At 48.1% G+C, this 21620-nt stretch overlaps 1 protein-coding gene across 5 annotated transcripts in view; it reads right to left on the reverse strand.

Moving 5' to 3' along the window:
* Positions 1-20460, reverse strand: part of LOC138772473 (zinc finger protein 391-like) — an 89314-nt gene extending 68854 nt beyond the window's left edge. For 3 of the 5 annotated variants that reach the window (XM_069952890.1, XM_069952896.1, XM_069952889.1), the window contains exon 1: positions 20331-20460. The gene's annotated coding sequence lies outside the window, so the exon portion shown is untranslated. Of the gene's footprint in view, positions 1-3929; positions 4018-20330 lie in introns of all 5 variants that reach the window. The other 2 variants (XM_069952894.1, XM_069952893.1) reach the window with 2 other exon arrangements.
* Positions 20461-21620: the final 1160 nt, after the last annotated feature.

Raw genomic sequence — 21620 nt, forward strand, 5'->3', positions numbered from 1 at the left:
GTACCAATGGGTGGGGGTAAGCCTCCTACCTCCATCCTGTCGGTTCGGCAATCTGTGCATAAAGTCTGCTCTCAGGCAGGCTCTATGCACTGATCGCGGATAACACTAATCTATGCTATGCTATGGCATAGCATAGATTAGTATATGAAATCTAATGATTGCATAATTTACAGTGAAAACAAGTGGAAAACAACGTGTAGTAAAAAAACTTTTTAAAAGTATTAAAAAAAAAAACGTTATAAACCCCCTTCCCAATAAAAGTTTAAGATACCCCCTTGCCCATTATAAAAATAAAAATATTTTAAAATATTAAATAAACATATTACATATTGTAGCATGCGGAATTGTCCGATCTATTAAGACATTACATTATTGTTCCCGCACGGGGAACGGTGTAAACGGAAAAAAAAAACACCAGGATTTTTTTAATATTATATATCAGAAAAAAATTTATAAAAAGCGATCAAAATTTTTCTGTTACACCAACAATAAAAACTAGAGATCATGGTGCAAAAAAAGACAACCCAACCAGCCCTGTAGGTGGAAAAATAAAAGCGCTATGGCTCTTAGAAGGCGGGGAGGAACATTGCATTAATTTGACCCGGATTTTTGTGCATCAAAGGGCTTTGTCTTGAAGGGGTTAAAATTGGTATTAATAAATCATTTACCTGTATGTTACACGTATACTAGCAATATTATCTGATATTACTTAGGATAACATGTTATAAGGAATCCTAATTGATTCATCCTCTATGTATATCCACATGTAATAAATATATAGAATAAAGTTTAGATCATAACCTGACCCTGGATCTGGTCTCTTGTGTGCAAAATCTCATTCTCCTTTACTGAAGAGTGACCTGAATTATAAGCCTTACCTATGCAAGATGGTGTCATGATTCCCAAGACTAAGGATATGGATCTCTAGACCACAACCAGTTTGACTCAGGCTAAATTAGGTTGAAGAGTCTAAGGAAGCCCTGGTCTTTACCATAATCCCTATGAGGAGGTTTGAACTTTGCTACAGGGTATCCCAAGGTCACACTCCCCAGTAGAGTAGTCACCAATAGCAGCTGGATGTTGTGTGAGGAAAATGGAAAAGGTGACAGGGCCAGAAAGTGGCCACAGGTCTGGAGCATGGGCTGATGTAGTCAGAAAACCGAAATAGGTAGTAACTAGAGATGAGCGAATCGGGTTCGAGTCGATCCGAACCTGAACGTTCGGCATTTGATTAGTGGCGGCTGCTGAACTTGGATGAAGTTCTAAGGTTGTCTGGAAAACATGGATACAGCCAATGTCTATATCCATGTTTTCCATATAGCCTTAGGGCTTTATCCAAGTTCAGCAGCCACCGCTAATCAAATGCCGAAAATTCGGGTTCGGATCGAAGGGCTAGCTACTGTATGAGATTTGGGAGGGCTGGCTACTATATGAGACTACAGGGGAGGGCTGGCTACTATATGAGACTACAGGGAAAGGCTGGCTACTATAAAAGACTATTGGGGAGGGCTGTCTACTATATGGGACACTTGGGCGCTATTGGGAGGGCTGGCTAATATGTGGGGCAATTTTGGTTGGATTGGCTACTACATGGGGAATATTGGGGGGTTGGCTATTACATGGGTTGGGGATTAATCATATTATAGCAATTTATCATAGTGCACAGTGCTGGGAGACGCACACCACTGACAGTGCCAGGAACACCAAGGTTGGCCCGTGACTTTGTCCAATTTTTTAATTTTGGCCCACCATGTATTTGAGTTTGACACCCCTGATCTAGATGTAGAAAACCAGGTACCAGGCAGATAATCCAAGGCAATAGAGAGTCCAGGAACAAAGCGTTCTGTAGATTACACACACACTATCAAGGTAAAGGCAAGACAAGAGACGTAGAAACTCGGACAGATAATGAGAGAAATATCATGTATAGCAGCCAGAGATGGCCTCATATAGAAGCAGCCAATAGAAGAAAGGCTACAGGGCAACAGGACAGCAGCACAGAAGGAGTTAACAAAACATTGGCTACAGAAAAGCAGAAGACTCTGGTCACAAGTCACAGGATCTGAGGAGAAAACTTTCTGCTGGATAAGATGGCCAATCTATGTAGAGCAGAGGGACACCTGACATCACTTCCTACATTTGGTAAAGCCCCCTCTGTGCTCCCATGTAGTAGTTAGGCCAACTCTGTGCTCCCATGTAGGTAGTCCCTGTGTTAGTCTCCCTTTCCCCTAGTAAATAATATCTCCAATTTAGGTAATCCTCCCATGTCACCATCCCCCTGTAGCTGTAGATAGTCCCCTTGCCAGTTGCCATCACCCCATGTTGGTATCTTCTCTGTGAGTTATCCCTCAGTGGGAAGCCCTCTTGTAGGTAATCCAAATAAAGGTCGCATAAACAATAGTAAAGAGTCACCCATCCCTACTGATGTCAGCAGGATCATCAGGCCTTGTGATGTGTATTGATAGTCTCGTGATGTGCGCCATGGTGTATGTACAGAGGAGAGCCGCCTGACAGCAATACCAGAGATCTCCCACTCTCATATCTGGTGCAGGAGATCTCTGATACTGCTGTCAGGTGGCTCTATAGTTGAAGCAGAGATGCCCATACCCGCACCCAGCAGCAGGGGTAGGTGGGAAGGCTCTGCTGGGCACACAGCTGACCGTCCTTTACTTGGGGTGAAAACAGTGGGCAGTAGCAACTGCAGCCACAGGACCCCCTGCATGATGAGCTGCAGTACCTGGAGCAGATGAAGCACATTATACAGCGCGGCCACTAAAAAGACGACTAGACCGACACCTGGTTAACCTCCATGTTTGGTATTAAGGCATAAGGCTGCATTCACACAATCCGTGTTTGCTCTGTGAAACAATTGCTGGAATGTTTCCCTACTCCTGGCATGATATTGATACATTGTGCAAGGAAACACTCCAGGACAGGGAATGGATGTCCACACTTCACAGAGTGAGCACAAATCGTGTGAAGGCAGTTTAACCCCTTAAGGACCCATGACGTACCAGTACGCTAGTGAGTCCAGCGGTACTATAAAGCGAGCTCATACGGCGTGGAGAACGACTGCTATCAGCTGCGCTCCTGTAAGTAATCTAACGTAGAAGTGTAATAGTCCCCTGGGGAGAATAGTGTAAAATAAAAAAATATAAAAAGTTTTAACCCCTAGACGACCCTGGACATACCTGAACGCCCTGTCCGCCTGTCACCAGATGACCCTGGGCGTACAGGTACATCCAGAGTGCATATCCCGCTGTGAAGGAACAGATCGTGCTTCATAGCAGGTGGGGGCAATCCGTAGCCGAGCCCTCACCGTTAATGAAAGGAAGCACTGATCGCGCTGCAGCCTGTCATTAACGCCTTAGACGCAGCTCCTGTTACTTACCGGCCAGGATCGCATTACCTTCCTCCGTGCGGTCCCGCCAGCGTTCTGTCTGTAGCAGAACGCAGCTAATACTGATCAATTCTATGATATGGCATAGCAATGATCAGTGTATGCAATCTAAAGATTGCATGTAAAAGCCCCTTAGAGAGACTTAAAGAGTGTCAAAAAGAAAAAGTAAAAAGGTTTTAAAAAATACCCCAAAGCCCCTCCCCAATAAATATCAAAATCACCCCATCCCGTTATATAAATAAAACATATAAAAATAAATAAATCTTTTATATACTGTAGTGTGCATAATTGTCCGATCTATAAAAATATAACAATAGTTGAGCTTCGATGGCAAAGTAGATGAAATAGGAGCTCTCCCTTGTGTGAGTTCTCTGACTTAAAGGGGCTGGGACCCCTTGAATTTAAACATGAGGGAGAATCATTGTTACACATATGACCACGTTTTTATAAGAGCAGATCTATACTGCAGGGCATTCCTTTCAAGGGAGGCTCTGGAGGAGTACATTTAATGTCACAAGAAAACGAGTACCTTTACAAGAAGGAGAGTTCACCGACCTCAGGAAGAATAAGTCCTCTCCTCTCTGATCTTCTCCTCTATAACCCCCCTCCGGAGGCAACTGCAGATCAGAGGCACAGATAGAGAAGAGGTAAACATTCATACATAACCCATCCAGCAAAGTAAAGATTTTTTGTTGGTGGTTTCTACGCGGCTGGAAATGTCAGCGTAATTTGAGGCTTGCCCTTGGAGCATCATCACGTAAACATTAATAACGCCAGGGTGGCCATGCAGTTATCAAAGACAAGTCATAGGGAGGACAGCAGATTCAGGGCATAGCAATGAGGTGGACAGATTGACGCCAGCTCGGGAAGGCAAGACAGTACCTTAGATGATCCTCCAGTAATGGCTGTAGTGCAGCAGGGCCAGTTCTCTGGTGTCCCACGTGGGCAGAGGGATCTCTTCTTTACCCTCCGGGACCACTTTTTATAGCAAACAACTCCCTGCTCCTGCCCCATGATCTGGACACATGACCAGCCCGGAGGACTATGGCCACCAACCCCCTGCCGCTCCATCCGCAGAGAGGAAAACAGCCGGAACCTCCACCATTGCAGACCAGAGCCTCTCCAGCCTGACCGAGAAAATTGCCTTCCCGCCTCCTCGCCCCAGAACCTCACAACACACATCCTCCGACACTCCAACGGCATACTCCGCCATCCATGAAAGAAGATCCCAGCCATCAGCGATCGAATTCCCCATTAGGGCTCAGGAGCTCAGCATGAGAGGAAACGAGGGAGAGAAGCTCTAGAGGCGCAGCACTGCATCATGACGCCAGACCACTCCCCCGCTGAACAAGTGAATCAGTGATCCTGTTCGGCAAACAGCGTAAGCAAAATGCTGGGGGAAAAGTGCCAGAATTGCTGATCTTACATTTTATATATAAAGAAAATAATAAAACATGATTAACCCCTTAACGACATCGGGCGTAAACTTACGCCCTCGCAGCCTGGTACTTAACGCACCAGGGCGTAAATTTACGCCCGATGTTTATCCGACCGCTGCGTGTAAACACGCGGCGATCGGGTAATGATGGCTGCTGTTACTAACAGCAGACCACCGTAGCTTGCCGGCACGGGGGGGTGATTAACCCCTCCGTGCCGACGATCGCTGTAATTGGCTGATTTATCCAAATCAGCCAACTACAGTGATTTTCCGGTTCCCGGGTCATCGGTGACCCGGGGACCCGGAATTTAATGATGATTGGTGCTGTCCGAGACAGCACCAATCATGATTAGTGTGTATACTAGAGGGGGCCATGGTGCCACCCCCCAGATCGCTGCTATTGGCCGGCCAAGCCCGGCCGGCCAATAGCGGCGATCAAAGTAAAAATAAATATTTTTACTTTGATCTGCACGCCTCAGTCGGTTACCTGAGGTGAGCAGAGCAGGTGTATGTGGTGTGTAGTGCACCATACTCACCTGATCGTAGCGTCCGGTGCGGCGAATCGGCGATTCCGTGGCGTCCGCGTCTTCGTTCGGCGTCGGCTTCTTTCCACGTCATCGTTCGGCTTCTTCGTTCGGGTCTTGTCGCGTTTTTTCCGGAGATCTTCGGCTATTTCCGTCAGGTACGTAGTACTGCCCCCTAGCGGCTGGTTAGTGTATATCATACACTAATCAGTGGCTTTGGGGTGAAGAAATAGCATTTTTTTTTTTTTTCCCTCAATTTTTTTTTTTTTTTTTTTTTTTTTGCGTCCTTTCGCCGCTGAGTGCCGATCAGCATCGCACGTAAGTGCGCCGCTGATCAGCAACTCCGCTTTTTTGGCGTAGGGGGTTTTTTCCCCCCTTTTCACCTTTTTTTTTTCTATATCCACTGTTTGCTGAAAAGTACCGCACATAAGTGTGGCATTTATCAGCAACTCTTTTTTTGGCGTAGGTTCCCCCCCCCCCCCCCCCTTACTGTGAAAAACACGTAAAACACAAAACACTACACTACACTACCACACATTACATTACAATACATCTAATAAAGCTTTACACTACACCACTACACCACATTACATTTACATACCCCCCTACCCCAATCCCCGTATAAAAATGTCACAGAAACGATTTTCGGTGGAAGAGGCGTACGCACTTATCGCCTCTGACACCGAAACAGCCAGTGAGGATGAATGGGGGGATCCTTCATTCCTCCATTCATCCTCATCATCATCATCCAGTGATGATGATTATCCACCACGGCGTCCAAGGAGAACGCCTCGGGCTGCCCCTCGTCAATCCATCCCATCCCCTGCCCCCCAGACACGTCATCCTATCCCACCCCCCGTCCCCCAGACAGGTGACCCCATCCCGCCCACCGTCCCCCAGACAGGTGACCCCATCTGGACCCCAGACCCCCAAAATCATCAGCCCTGGATTCCTGGCTTTACGGCAACGGCGGGAATCCAGGTTAACCCCACAGGTCTCAGAGAAATAGACTTTTTCAAACTCTATTTCTCTGGTGACCTTGTAAATTTGATGGTGGCGCAAACAAATCTGTACGCGCACCAATTCCTGGCCCAGAACCCCTCCTCTTCTTTTGCTAGGCCCATGGCGTGGACCCCTACTGATGCAGCCGAAATGACTAAATTTTGGGGGCTCCTGCTGCACATGGGCCTAGTAAAAAAACCCACAATGCGGCAATACTGGAGTGGGGATATTATATATAATACCCCACTTTACAGAATGGCCATGGGACGGGTACGATTCGAAACCCTCCTAAAATTCCTGCATTATAATGACAATGCAAGGTGCCCCCCACGAGATGACCCCTCATATGACCGACTGTACAAAGTACGGCCGGTCATAGAGCACTTCTCAGCCAAATTTACTGAGATGTATATCCCAGAGAAATACATCTCAGTAGATGAGTCCCTCCTGAGCTTCAAAGGAAGACTCCATTTCCGCCAGTACCTTCCCAATAAAAGATCGCGGTATGGCGTGAAATTCTACAAACTCTGTGAGAGTACCTCAGGGTACACTTACAGATTTAGAGTGTATGAGGGTAGGGACACCCAAATCCAGCCCCCAGAATGCCCCCCCATCCTCGGAGTTAGTGGGAAGATCGTTTGGGAACTGATCTTCCCACTGCTGGATAAAGGTTATCACCTGTACGTTGATAACTTTTATACCAGCATCCCCCTGTTTCGGTCTCTCGCTGCCCGAGCTACAGTAGCTTGCGGCACGATCCGAAAAAACCAAAGAGGCCTACCAAGTCATCCGGTTAGAGAAACGATGAGAAGGGGTGCGTGCAAGGCCTATTCCTGTGAAAACATGTTGTTGGTCAGATATAAGGACAAGCGCGATGTCCTTATTCTGACCACAATTCACAGGAATAGCACCACCCCTGTCACTGTACGTGGTACCACAAACGTGGTGAACAAACCTGATTGTATTCTAGAGTACAATCAGTATATGGGAGGAGTTGATCTCTCAGATCAAGTCCTCAAGCCATATAACGCCACGCGAAAAACCAGAACGTGGTACAAAAAGGTGGCCGTATATCTGGTACAAACAGCGATGTACAACGCTTTTGTGTTGTACCGATGTGCTGGCCACCAGGGGAAATTCCTTGATTTCCAGGAAGCAGTAATCAAAGCCCTGATATTCTGCAGCCACGGAGCGGGCCCCAGCGCTTCTGGATATGAAGGACCCCGTATCGTAGAGGGACAACATTTTCCAGGTGAAGTCCCCCACACTGGAAAAAAGGGGAGATCCCAAAAGAAGTGCAGAGTGTGCCACAAAAGGGGGATCAGGAAGGACAGCATTTACCAGTGTGACACCTGTCCTGATCACCCCGGCCTCTGCATAAAGGATTGCTTCAAGGCGTACCACACGTCATTGGAGTTCTAAATTTTCAATATTCTGTCCCTTATTCTTATTTCAGGGTCACGTTGATCCAGGGATTAGTCTGATTGCCATTATGGAGTCGGGAAGGAATTTTTCCCCTGTGATGAGGCTACTGTTTTCTGCCTCACGAGGGTTTTTTGCCTTCCTCTGGATCAACACAGGTTGAATTTGATGGACTCCTGTCCTTTTCAACCTTATAAACTTCTAATTGGCCCAATACCCCCCAAATTAATTAAAATTGTTCCTTTTCCCCAACTAAATAGGCATGGCCCCCATTCCCATTAGAGGATGCCATGATGCAATTAGAAAGCCCCTGTGCGGCCAGGACAGTACAAACCCCCCACAAGTGACCCCATTCTGGAAACTACACCCCATAAGGAATCTAACAAGGGGGGCAGCGGGGATATGGCCCCCCTGGTGACCCCATATGCTCACTGCACCCCTTGTTAGATTCCTTATGGGGTGTAGTTTCCAGAATGGGGTCACTTGTGGAGGGTTTCTACTGTCTTGGCAGCACAGGAGCTTTGTAAATGCGACATGGCCTCCATCCTCCATTCCAGCCTCTAAATGGCGCTATGTCCCTCTGGTGGCTTGCTATGTGCCCATATGGCACATTATGTCCACATGTGGGGTATTTTCGTACTCAGGGGAAATTACCCTACACGTTTTGCATTTATTTTCTCTTTTAACCCCTTTTGGAAATGAAAAATATCAAGGCTGGACCAACATTTAGTGTAAAAAAAATATATATTTTTACACTAAATCATTGATCTAGTCTTTATTTTTTCATTTTCACAAAGGGTTAAAAGATAAAATAAACACTAAATGTGTAGCGCAATTTACCCCAAGTATGGAAATACCCCACATGTGGACATAAAGCATCATGCGGGTGCAGGGTAAGCCTCCAAAGGGAAGGAGCGCCATTTGGCTAGAATGGATGGTGAATGCCATCTCGCATTTACAAAGGCCCTGTGTAGCCAAGATAGTGGAAAACCCCCAAAATTGACCCCATTCTGGAAACTACACCCCTCAAGGAATCTAACAAGGGGTGCAGTGAGGATATTGACCCCTTGATGACGGGCACATTTGAGCCGTGAAAGTGAAAAAATGAAATTTTTTACTTTCACGTCACATTGTTCCACATTTGTGCCCGTCACCAGTGGGGTCCATATGCTCTTTGCACCCCTTGTTAGATTCCTTGAGGGGTGTAGTTTGCAGAATGGGGTCACTTGTGGGGGTTTACCACTGTCTTGGCAGCATAGGGTCTTTGTAAATGAAACATGGCCCTTGAAATCCATTCCAGCCAAATCCAGCCTCCAAAAGCCAAATGGCGCTCCTTCCCTTTGGAGGCCCGTCTTGCGGCCGCAATGCGCTTTATGTCCACATGTTGGGTGTTTCCGTACTCGAAACAAACTGCTCTACACGCTTTGAGCTTTTTTTCTCTTTTAAACCCTTGTGAAAAGGGAAAAAAATCAAGTATAGACCAACATGTAGTGTAAAAATGTTTTCATTTTTACACTAAATCATTGACCTAGACTTGGTTTTTTCATTTTCACAAGGGGTTAAAAGAGAAGAAACAAAACAAAACGCGTAGAGAAATTTCCCCCGTGTACGGAAATACCCCACATGTGGACTTAAGGCACTATGCAGCCGCAAGACGGGCCTTCAAAGGGAAGGAGCGCCATTTAGCTTTTTGGGGCTGGATTTCGGTAGAATGGATTTCAAAGGCCATGTTGCATTTAAAAAGTCCCTGTTCTGCCAAGCCAGTGAAAACCCCCCACAAGTGACCCCATTATGGAAACTACACCCCTCAGGGAATGTAACAAGGGGTGTAGTGAGCATATGGACCCCACTGGTGACGGGTACAAATGTGGAACAATGTGGCTTGAAAATGAAATATTACATTTTTTACACTATAATGTTGGTCTAGCCTTGAATTTTTCATTTTCACAAGGGGTTAAAAGAGAAAAAAAGCCACAAAATGTGTAGAGCAATTTCCCCCAAGTCCGTAAATACCCCACATGTGGACATAAAGCGCCATGTGGGCGCAGGGCAAGCCTCCGAAGGGAAGGAGCGCCATTTGGATTTTGGAGGTTGGATTTGGCTAGAACAGATGATGAATGCCATGTCGCATTTACAGAGCCGTCGTGCTGCCAAAACACTGGAAACCCCCCACAAATGACCCCATTCTGGAAACTACACCCCTCAAGGAATCTAACAAGGGGTGCAGTGAGGATATGTACCCCTGGATGACGGGCACATATGTGCCGTGAAAGTGAAAAAATGAAAATTTTCAACTTCACATCACATTGTTCCACATTTGTGCCCGTCACCAGTGGGGTCCATATGCTCACTGCCCCCCTTGTTAGATTCCTTGAGGGGTGTAGTTTCCAGAATGGGGTCACTTGTGGGGGGTTTCCATTGTTTTGGCAGCACGAGGGCTCTGTAAATGCGACATGGCCCTTGAAATCCATTCCAGTGAAATCTAGCTTCCAAAAGCCAATTGGCGCTCCTTCCCTTTGGAGGCTTGTCCTGCGCCCCCTTGGCGCTTTATCGCCACATGTGGGGTATTTCCGTACTCGGGAGAAACTGCACTACATGTTTTGTGTCTTTTTTTTCCTCTTATCCCTTTGTGAAAATGAAAAATTGAAGGCTAGAACAACGTTTTAGTGTAAAAAATACATTTTTCTTTTTTCACACCATATTGTTCGGAAAATCTGTGAAGCACCTGTGGGGTCCAGATCCTCACCGCACCCCTTGTTACATTCCTTGAGGGGTGTAGTTTCCTAAATGGTGTGCCTTTAGGGGTGTTTTTTAGGTTTTGGCACCCCAGAGCCTCTGCCAACCTGAAGTGGTGCAGTCAGAAATGACCAAATATAACGGAGCCATTGAAATTCACTAGGCGCTCCCTTATATCTGAGGCTTGTGGTTACGTCAAATAGCGCAATAGGGCCACATGTGGGGTATTTCTATAAACTGCAGAAACGGGGCAATCATAATTGGGTTGCATTTCTCTGGTAATAGGTTTATAAATATGAAAAATATTGGATTACAATAAAATCTCTGCACGGAAAATTAAAATTTTCAAATTTCTTACACACTTAGCTTTTATTTCTGTGACTCCCCTAAAGGGTTAAAACACTTTCTGGGTATGCTTTTGCAGAGTTTGGGGGGGTGCAGTTCTGAAATGGGGTGCTTTGTGGGGCTTTCTAACATACAGGCCCCTCAAATACACTTTAAACCTGAACAGGTCCCTAAAAATATCTGATTTTGAAATTTTACTGAAAATTTGGAAATTTGCTGCTTATGTTTTAAGCTTTCTATTGTCTAAAAAAAATGAAAGATCGTTTAATAAATGCCGCCAACATAAAGTAGACATGTTGCTAATGCTATTTAATATCTAATTTATGTGGTATAACTGTTACGGCCGCGGCGGCGTCCCGTGCTCCGGGCCGCCGCCGCGACTCCCCACTGCCCCATGCAGCAGCCGGTGTCCGTAGGCAGGGACCCGGCGCTGCTGTCACTTCGGCCCCGGGGGGCGCCTTACCTCTCCACGCTCCTGTCCGTCGCTGTGCCGGCCGGCGCGCGCGTCCCCGCCTCCTAGGGCGCGCGCGCGCCGGCTGTCTCAGATTTAAAGGGGCAGTGCGTCCCTAATTGGTTAGTTGCACCAATCACTCCCCTATAAATCCCAGCATGCCCTGTCCCTTGTGTTGGAGCCTCTACATGCTTCCCATAGCGTTTGGCCCAGCTCCCTGTTGTTCCTGATTCCTGTCCGCTACCTGGTCCCCAGTCCTTGTTCCTGATTCCTGCCCGCTACCTGGTCCCTAGTCCTTGTTCCTGGTTCCTGCTTCCCCGTTACTCTATTGCTCCTGTCTTCAGCCTGTCTCCTGCGGTCACGACTACAGACCTCTGCCACTACCATCTCCTGCCTACTGCTCCTGCCACGCCTCGCCTGCCATCACCAGCAACCAAGCCAGGGGTAGCGACCTGGGGGTCGCCTGCCGCAGCAAGTCCATCCCGCCTTGCGGCGGGCTCTGGTGAAAACCAGCGGCCCCTTAGACTCCGCTCCCTGGTGAGGTTAGTGCCATCGCTGGTGACGGTCCAGTGGATCCACTACTCCAGGCGTTACAGTAGGCTCCAACCATGGATCCCGGCGAGGTGCCTGATCTCCGTGACGTCGCCAGAGTGGTCGCGCAACAAGCTCAACAAATCCAGCAACAGTCGCAGCAAATCCAGCAATTGACTGCCGCCCTACAGCAGCATGCTACAGCCCAGCGCTCACCACCACCAGCAGCCACCTCGAGACTTCGACTGGCCCTCCCGACTAAATATGCTGGTGACTCCAAGTTGTGCAGGGGATTCCTGGCTCAGTGCACCATGCATATTGAACTTTTAAGTAGTCAGTTTCCCACCGAGCGCTCTAAAGTGGCTTTCATCATTAGCCTATTGGAGGGTAGAGCTCTGGCCTGGGCCACGCCGCTGTGGGACCGAGATGACCCTGTTGCTGCCAATCTCCGAACCTTCCTGGCCGAGTTTCGCTCCGTCTTTGAGGAACCTGCCCGTGCTACTTCAGCTGAGACAGCTCTCCTCAACCTCTCTCAAGGGAGCTCCTCTGTTGGTGACTATGCCATCCAGTTCTGCACCCTGGCAGCTGAATTGGACTGGAACGAGGCCGCCCTATTAGCCACCTTCAAGAAGGGCCTTTCTACTCGAGTGAAAGATGTGCTCGCTGCCCGAGACCTTCCTACCTCCTTGAACGAACTCATTCTACTGGCTACCAGAGTCGACACCAGGTTTTCCGAGAGAGAGGAGGAGGTCCGACAAGAACGGCGTCTGAGCCTGCCCCGTCGCCATCCTCGGTTGGCACCGGTATTCCAAAATCCCGTTGCTCCTATGCCCCAGTCGTCTCCAGAAGTTCCTATGCAGGTGGATCGAGCTCGCTTGACGACTGAAGAAAGGGCCCGTCGACTAGAGCTGAATCTCTGCCTATACTGCGGTGGCGCTGATCACTTTCGGCAGAGATGTCCCCAACGTCCTCAGCGTCCGGGAAACGCTCGCACCTAGGTCCAGTGGGAGAGGTCTCCCTAGGTGTGAATGCCTCCTCTCCAAGATTGACTATGCCAGTCTCCATCCAGACACCCTCAGGGCAAGTTCTCCAGACTACTGCCCTCATCGACTCTGGCGCTGCTGGCAGTTTCATTTCTGCTTCGTTGGTCCAAAGATGGCGGCTACCCGTGATACAGCTAGCCCAACCCCGGTCTATCTCTTCGATCACGGGCGAGATTCTTACCGAAGCTGTGCACTGCCAGACTGAACCCCTAGTCCTCCAGGTGGGCGCCTTACATCAGGAGAGGATCTCCTTCTACGTCTTGCGCCATTCCTCTTCCGCCATCTTGCTGGGTCTTCCTTGGCTGCAATTACATACCCCTAAGCTGGACTGGAGAACTGGGGAGGTTCTCAGCTGGGGCCAGGACTGTACAAATAGGTGTCTGAGACCTCCTCAACCCAAGTGCTCTACGAGGTCACCTGCTAATGCCAAGCCTTTGTCTGGTCTACCGCACGAATACCAAGACTTTATGGATGTCTTCTCGGCCAAGGAGGCAGACTCTCTACCACCTCATCGGTCCTATGATTGCCCTATAGACCTTCTTCCTGGAACTTCTCCCCCACGAGGTCGAGTATACCCTCTCTCTGTGCCCGAGACGGAAGCCATGTCCTCCTACATCCGGGAGAACTTACAGAAGGGCTTCATCCGTAAATCCACGTCTCCCGCTGGCGCTGGATTTTTCTTTGTGCAGAAGAAGGACGGTTCCCTCCGCCCATGCATAGACTACCGGGGCTTAAATAAGGTGACTGTCAAGAACCGCTATCCTCTTCCGCTAATCCCAGAACTATTCGACCGTCTCCGTGGAGCTAGGATCTTCTCCAAGTTGGATCTCAGGGGAGCGTATAACCTGATCCGTATTCGTGAAGGAGACGAATGGAAGACCGCTTTCAACACCAGAGATGGGCACTACGAATATCTGGTCATGCCATTCGGCCTATGCAACGCCCCAGCGGTCTTCCAGGAATTCGTGAATGATTTATTCCGCGATCTCCTCTATGTCTGCGTCATAGTCTATCTTGACGACATCCTGGTCTTCTCCCACGACCAGCAGACCCACGTGTCCCATGTACGACAGGTTCTACGGAGACTACGGGCCAACCGTTTGTATGCCAAGCTGGAGAAGTGCGTTTTCCATCAGCGCAGCCTGCCGTTTCTTGGATACATTGTCTCCGACCAGGGCCTACAGATGGATCCTGCCAAGCTCTCAGCTGTTCTCCAGTGGCCTCGTCCTGAGGGACTTAGAGCTATCCAACGATTCCTTGGATTTGCCAACTACTATCGGCAATTCATCCCTCACTTCTCTACCCTGGTTGCACCCATAGTGGCTCTCACAAAGAAGAAGGCGGATCCTAGACGCTGGCCTCCCGAGGCCGAACATGCCTTCAATAGCCTAAAGTCTGCCTTTGCCTCCGCTCCTGCTCTAGTTCGCCCGGATGTCTCCAAGCCGTTTTCTCTTGAAGTTGATGCTTCCTCTGTGGGCGCCGGAGCAGTCCTCTCGCAAAGGGACACATCAGGCAAGACCAGAACCTGCGGGTTCTTTTCTAAGACTTTTTCCCCTGCCGAGAGGAACTATACGATAGGAGATCGGGAACTCCTGGCTATTAAGCTGGCACTGGAGGAGTGGCGTCATCTCCTAGAGGGGGCTAAACATCCCGTTAACATATACACGGACCACAAGAACCTCCTCTACCTCCAATCGGCTCAACGCCTCAATCCCCGGCAGGCCAGGTGGTCCCTCTTCTTCTCTCGGTTCAACTTCACCATTCATTTCCGTCCAGCCGAGAGGAATATCAAGGCCGATGCGTTATCCCGAGCATCCGATGTTATGGGGCAAGAGGAATCTCCTCGACACATAATACCTCCTGATCGCCTAGTACCAGTTGCCACTTCTACTCTGCAGCAGTTGCCTCCCGGTAAGACTTATGTGCGCCCCGCACTCCGTAAACGCATCTTGAAATGGGGTCATTCCTCTATGGTGGCCGGGCATCCGGGAGTTCTAAAGACCGGGCAACTGATCTCCCGCCACTACTGGTGGCCTAGCCTACTCCTGGATGTCAAAGACTTTGTGGCGTCCTGTACCATCTGTGCCAGAAACAAGTCCTCTCATCAAAGACCTGCCGGCCTACTTCAGCCCTTGCCAGTCCCAGACCGCCCCTGGTGCCATATAGGCATGGACTTTGTCACAGACTTACCTCCATCTGCGGGTAACACAGTCATCTGGGTTGTCACGGACCGCTTCTCCAAGATGTCCCACTTCGTGGCTCTTCCTGGATTACCATCAGCCCCTCGCCTGGCCCAGCTGTTCTTTCAGCATATCTTCCGCCTCCATGGTCTTCCTCTTCATATAGTCTCTGACCGAGGCTCACAATTTGTCTCCAGATTCTGGCGTGCTCTCTGCTCTCAACTCCAAGTGAAGCTGGACTTCTCTTCGGCCTATCATCCCCAGACCAATGGGCAAGTGGAGAGGGTCAATCAGGTCCTTGGCAATTATCTTCGACATTTCGTCTCCGCTCGCCAGAACAACTGGTCCAGTCTGCTTCCTTGGGCAGAGTTTTCCTACAATCATCTGGACTCAAGCTCCACAGGCAAGTCACCCTTCTATGTGGTCTATGGACGTCACCCTCGTCCTCCTCTGCCTCTCTCTCCATCCTCTGAGGTCCCAGCCGTGGAGGAGTTGTTATCTGACCTGCAGTCAATCTGGGAACAGACTCGACAATCTCTGCTCAAGGCATCTGTCCGCATGAAGGACCAGGCGGATAAGAGAAGAAGACCCGCCATGAATTTTCTCCCTGGTGACAAAGTCTGGCTCTCGGCCAAATATGTCCGACTCAAGATTCCCAGCTACAAGTTGGGTCCTCGATTCCTCGGTCCTTTCTCGGTGCTAAAACGCCTCAACCCTGTCACCTACAAACTCCGCCTACCCCCTACGATGCGGATTCCAAACGCCTTCCATGTCTCCCTCTTAAAGCCAGTGGTCCTCAACCGGTTCTCCGATAAGGCTTCGCTCTCTGCTCCACAAGCCGTCTCTGATGACGTTTACATTGTCAAAGACATTCTGGCTATGAAAACTGTCAGAGGGAGACGATCCTTCCTAGTGGACTGGAAAGGATTTGGTCCTGAGGAGAGGTCCTGGGAACCCGAGGCTAACATCCTGGACCAAGACCTCATCAAGAGGTTCCTACAGGCCAGAAAGAGGGGGAGGCCAAAGGGGGGGGGGTACTGTTACGGCCGCGGCGGCGTCCCGTGCTCCGGGCCGCCGCCGCGACTCCCCACTGCCCCATGCAGCAGCCGGTGTCCGTAGGCAGGGACCCGGCGCTGCTGTCACTTCGGCCCCGGGGGGCGCCTTACCTCTCCACGCTCCGGTCCGTCGCTGTGCCGGCCGGCGCGCGCGTCCCCGCCTCCTAGGGCGCGCGCGCGCCGGCTGTCTCAGATTTAAAGGGGCAGTGCGTCCCTAATTGGTTAGTTGCACCAATCACTCCCCTATAAATCCCAGCATGCCCTGTCCCTTGTGTTGGAGCCTCTACATGCTTCCCATAGCGTTTGGCCCAGCTCCCTGTTGTTCCTGATTCCTGTCCGCTACCTGGTCCCCAGTCCTTGTTCCTGATTCCTGCCCGCTACCTGGTCCCTAGTCCTTGTTCCTGGTTCCTGCTTCCCCGTTACTCTATTGCTCCTGTCTTCAGCCTGTCTCCTGCGGTCACGACTACAGACCTCTGCCACTACCATCTCCTGCCTACTGCTCCTGCCACGCCTCGCCTGCCATCACCAGCAACCAAGCCAGGGGTAGCGACCTGGGGGTCGCCTGCCGCAGCAAGTCCATCCCGCCTTGCGGCGGGCTCTGGTGAAAACCAGCGGCCCCTTAGACTCCGCTCCCTGGTGAGGTTAGTGCCATCGCTGGTGACGGTCCAGTGGATCCACTACTCCAGGCGTTACAATAACCACTTTCTGTATACGCAAAAAAGTTTCAAAGTTGGAAAAATGCATTTTTTTACAATTTTTCACGTTATTTGGTTTTTTTTTCATAAAGATTTGTTATAAGTATCGACTCCAATTTACCAGAAATGTAAAGTACAATATGTCACGAGAAAACAATCTCAGAATCAGCCGGATAGGTAAAAGCATCCCGAAGTTATTAATGAATAAAGTGACACTGGTCATATTCATAAAATTTGTCTCTGTCATTAAGGCCATTTCAGGCTCTGTCCTTAAGGGGTTAAAACATCTGATCTACACAAATATGGTATTAATTAAAACTAGAGATCGTGGTGCAAGAAAGGACATCCCGTACAGCCCCATCAGCAAAAAGATAAAACTATTAGAGTCACAATAGGGAAATTGTAATAATAATTATTTTTGAAAAAAAATTATTTCATAAAAAAAATAATGAAACATTAGAAAATCTGTGTAAGCTTACATGTCCTTGTGTTCAGACCATATAACAGTATCATGTCACGTTTACCGTAAAGTGCATTATGTAGACACAGGAATCCTCCAAAAGGTTACAATGTTGCTCATGTGATCATGGCGTAAAGAATGATGCCCCATACAGCCCCTTAGGTGAAAAAATAATTTCGTGAAAAAATAATTTCATATATGTTTGTATATATAAATAATAAAGTAGGTGAAAAAAATGATTGGCTGACCACTGGGAGCCGCCAAAGCAAGCGGGAGCAGGGACCCGATACAGTATGTTCCCGTGCTCAGGGCCGGCGTTAGGGGGGGCAAAGAGGGCAGTTGCCCAGGGCCCCCATCCCCCAGGGTCCCCCTGCCACAGTTACATTAGGTGTCAGGGGCTGGACCGCACAGACACCGTCCTGCAGCCTCTGTCAGTGATCCCTGGCTGTAGCTAATAGCTGCTATCAGGGGTCACATAGAGGCTGCAGGACGCTGGGCTCCGGAGTGTAGCTCCCCCTCCCCCTCTAAATGCATCATGTGACCTGCCACCTGTACCATGTGACCTGTCTCCGTCCTGCTGGTGAGACTGCTGTAATGTACCAGCAGTCGGGACGATGAGGAGAGGGCTGCAGTGAGAGGATCCCTGCCTGCTGACAAGGAGCACTACACCCAGCAAGCTGCTAGAAGGGAGTAAGTATACTGTCCATGTAGTGTGTGTATGAATGCTATGTGTATAATGGATGAATGTAGTGTGTGTTACATGTCCTGTGTATAGTGGATGGACTGGATGGTTTAGATCTGTATAATGTGTTTTATGGATGTGTTAGTATGTGTGTGTGTATACATGTATATGTGTGTATGTGTGTGTGTGTATCAGCACTGCTGACTCCCCTGTCCAGCAGAAGTGTAGCAGTGAATAGACTGTGTATAGGAGCTGCAGCCATTCTCTGGCCTCATCAGTCCTATGTAATTGCTGCAGGTGACCCCTGAGGCCGGTGATTGGCTGCAGCTCCTATGTATAGTGTATGATGATGTCACTAAGGTAATACTGTGTATTTTATTGAGAAAAAAATAAGGTGGTATTCAGTCCTTAGGTGGCAGTCACTGTATGGCGGTAATATTGGTCTGTATGTAGTATATATAGAGTCATTATGTGGTGGTCAGTTTATGGCAGTAATATTGGTCTGTATATGGTGTATATATAGAGTCAATATGTGGCGGTCATGGTGTGGTGCTAATATTGGTCTGTATATGGTGTCATTATGCGGTGGTCTTTCTATGGCGGTAATATTGGCCTATACATAGTATGTTTTCATCAATAACGGTATGGAGGTAATATTTGGTTCTGATATAGTGATTTTTTTATTTTATTTTTTAAAACAATGCATATAAATAGTTTTTGTGTTTGCAACACTAACAGCAGTCCTGGCCTGTAGCAGGGGTCCTGACATGTGCGTCGGTCCTGGCCTGTAGCGGCAGTCCCGGCATGTAACCTTCTGAACAGACTGACTGTGACTAAGGGCCCTAATACACCGAAAATACGCGAAAATTGCCCTAATCCGGCCGATATCGCTCTGTGTATAGACAACAGTCATCAACTAATCATTGTCTTTTGGCAAGTTCAAAAATCATTGGCTGATGATCAGGTAGTATATATCACAGACAAGACCTGAGGACACCGGGGAACGTGATCAGGTAGTATATATCTTTATTATTTATTATATACAGCAAGGGCTGTACGGACATCACTAATGATATAATATATATATATATATATATATATATATATATATATATATATATATATATATATATAGCCTTTGCTGCACAATAATTGAGCCATGTAGTAGGCTCTGTAAGCAAGCTCCATTCTACCAGATTGGAGCTCACTTCGGAATGTAATACGGCCCTTAAATTGGCCGTACACTTTCAGTGGCTGCTGGCTGAACAATCCCTCTCCCATCCGGCCCCATCCTCCCCATACACAGGAATGTTCGGCACAGCTGAGTGTTCCTGTGTCCTCTATTGGAGGGGTAAGCCATTGTCAGACAGATCTGATGGTGGCTTGTCTCTCTGAGAACAAAGAGGTTGGATGTTGATTTTCCATCAAGCCTGTCCACTGATATCATCTGTCAGAGGACTGTCCAGAGAGCCCCATTCACCTTACACTGATGGCCGAACCCACCACGAGCAGCAGGTACCAGCAACAAAAGTGTAAAATGTATGGGGACCTTAAATTGCTGCTACAATATTTCAGCATTTGGGGCCCCACCTTTAACTTTGCCCAGGGCCACATTTAGTCTAAAACCGTCCCTGCCCGGGCTGCAGGGGTTAATGGCGCTGAGTTTGACATACTCTGAGTATGTGAACCCATTGAAGTGCATGGGCAAGTATGCTCAGCGGATTTCGATTAAAATTCAAAGTGAGAAGTCTGCTGTGGATACATTACGCGTGAAGCCACCCTTTGGGGTTAAAGAACTTCTGAACGAGTCTTCTGAACGCAGCCTCTGCTGTGTGATACTGCTGCTGAGATTGTGTCTCCGATCCTATTATGGCTCATACTATTAACCCTGTATCTATGCTAAGTGATACTGTATCTAAATCTGTATCTAATGTGTGATACCATCTGCTGAGCCATGGTATCTAAAGCCAATGCGTATGATACCTTCAGCAGTGCTTTCGTATTTATTCTTATTGTGATTGATACTGTCCGCTGAGCTGGTGTATCTAACCCCACTGTGTGTGATACCATCTGCAGGGGTACTGTATCTAATCCCACTGTGTGTGATACCATCTGCAGGGGTACTGTATCTAACCCAACTGTGTGTGATACCACTCGCTAAGGCACTGGTCAGTAGTCAGTGGATGGAGGGACCCAGCACGTTCATGAGGGAGGGACAGGGGTGACGCCATGCCAACTTTTAGACAAGGGAAAAAAATCAAACAACTGGAGATACCTCAGCAAGCGCACACACTATCAACACCATTCAGGGCTCTTTTAAAGGGTAATTCCAGGTTCCCGACCCCTTTATGACCCTGTATTCTTACCTCTAGGGCCTCATTCACAGCTTCTTCTTAGAGGAGCCATCACCATCTAGAATACTAAGTTATAATAAAAGACTAAAGAGGGAATCAATCACCTGTGGAAGCAATAGGGCTGTAAGTTCATTCAATAAGCTATGAGAGAATCACCATGGTAACAGCACATTGGAGCGGCCATCTTGAAGTTGGCAGCACAGGCTGCGGTGTACACAGGACACGCCCCCGATCCCAGGCTTGTCTGCACTGCAGTCACAGCCTTTTATCACCCGCAGGGGCAGTATTCTGCATTGGGCAGTTTCTCCAGTGTATCTAAGCCTGTCCTGTGTGATACTGTCTGCTGAGGACGTGTGCCTAGAATATATGATGCTGTTTATTGGGCCATTGTAGCTAAGCATATCATGTTTGATACCGTTTCTCTATGCCCATGTATCTAATCCTATGATAACTAGTACTGAGCACCTGAGGTCATGCATCTAATCCTATTATAATACTGATAATGCTATTTATACATTATATCAAAGTCTATCATGTTACTGTGTTAGTAAGCAAGTGTATCTAATCCTATGATATTTTGAACTATGGTACAGGCTGTTCTAGACTCACTCCTTAGGGGGGGGGGGGAGGACTAACTACTAACCCAATGAAGTGTGCCATAGACTAAGGGCTCTATTACACGGGACGATTATCGTGCGAAAAATCGTTATATCGTTCAAATTTAAACAATAATCGTTCTGTGTAATTGCAGGCGACGATCAAAAAATCGTTCGTATGTTGTTGATCGTTCATTTAGATCTGGACCTAAAATTATCGTTAATCGTTTGCTGTAATTCCACATTCGTTCGCTCAAGTTCCGCGTTTTTTCACTAATCTTTTAGCTTAATTGCACATTGCCCATTGTTTTGCTGGGATCAGAAGGAATAAACTATCATAGTAACTATCGCAATAACGATTGTAACTAACGATTATCGCTCTGTGTAATATGGTGAACGATTTCAGGTTAACGATAAACAATCTCGTTTGCGATCGTTTATCGTTAGTTGTTAATCGTTAAAAATCGCTCAGTGTTATAGGACCCTAAGAAGAGGCACGATACTTAGGCTATGTCATTGGGCGCTGTGTTATTAAACCACAGATTAATGAGGTAGAGGTGATACAGGGTTGGCCAAGGCCTGTCACTACCTGGCAAGTAAAATAGTTCCTGGGTATGGTGGGCTATTATTGAGGTTTATTCCCCATTTTACTAATTTGGCAGCTCCATTGACAGGGCTCTTGAAGGGATGTAATTCAGTGATGGTA

Source organism: Dendropsophus ebraccatus, chromosome 14 (genome assembly GCF_027789765.1).
Source record: "Dendropsophus ebraccatus isolate aDenEbr1 chromosome 14, aDenEbr1.pat, whole genome shotgun sequence".
Taxonomy (NCBI): domain Eukaryota; kingdom Metazoa; phylum Chordata; class Amphibia; order Anura; family Hylidae; genus Dendropsophus; species Dendropsophus ebraccatus.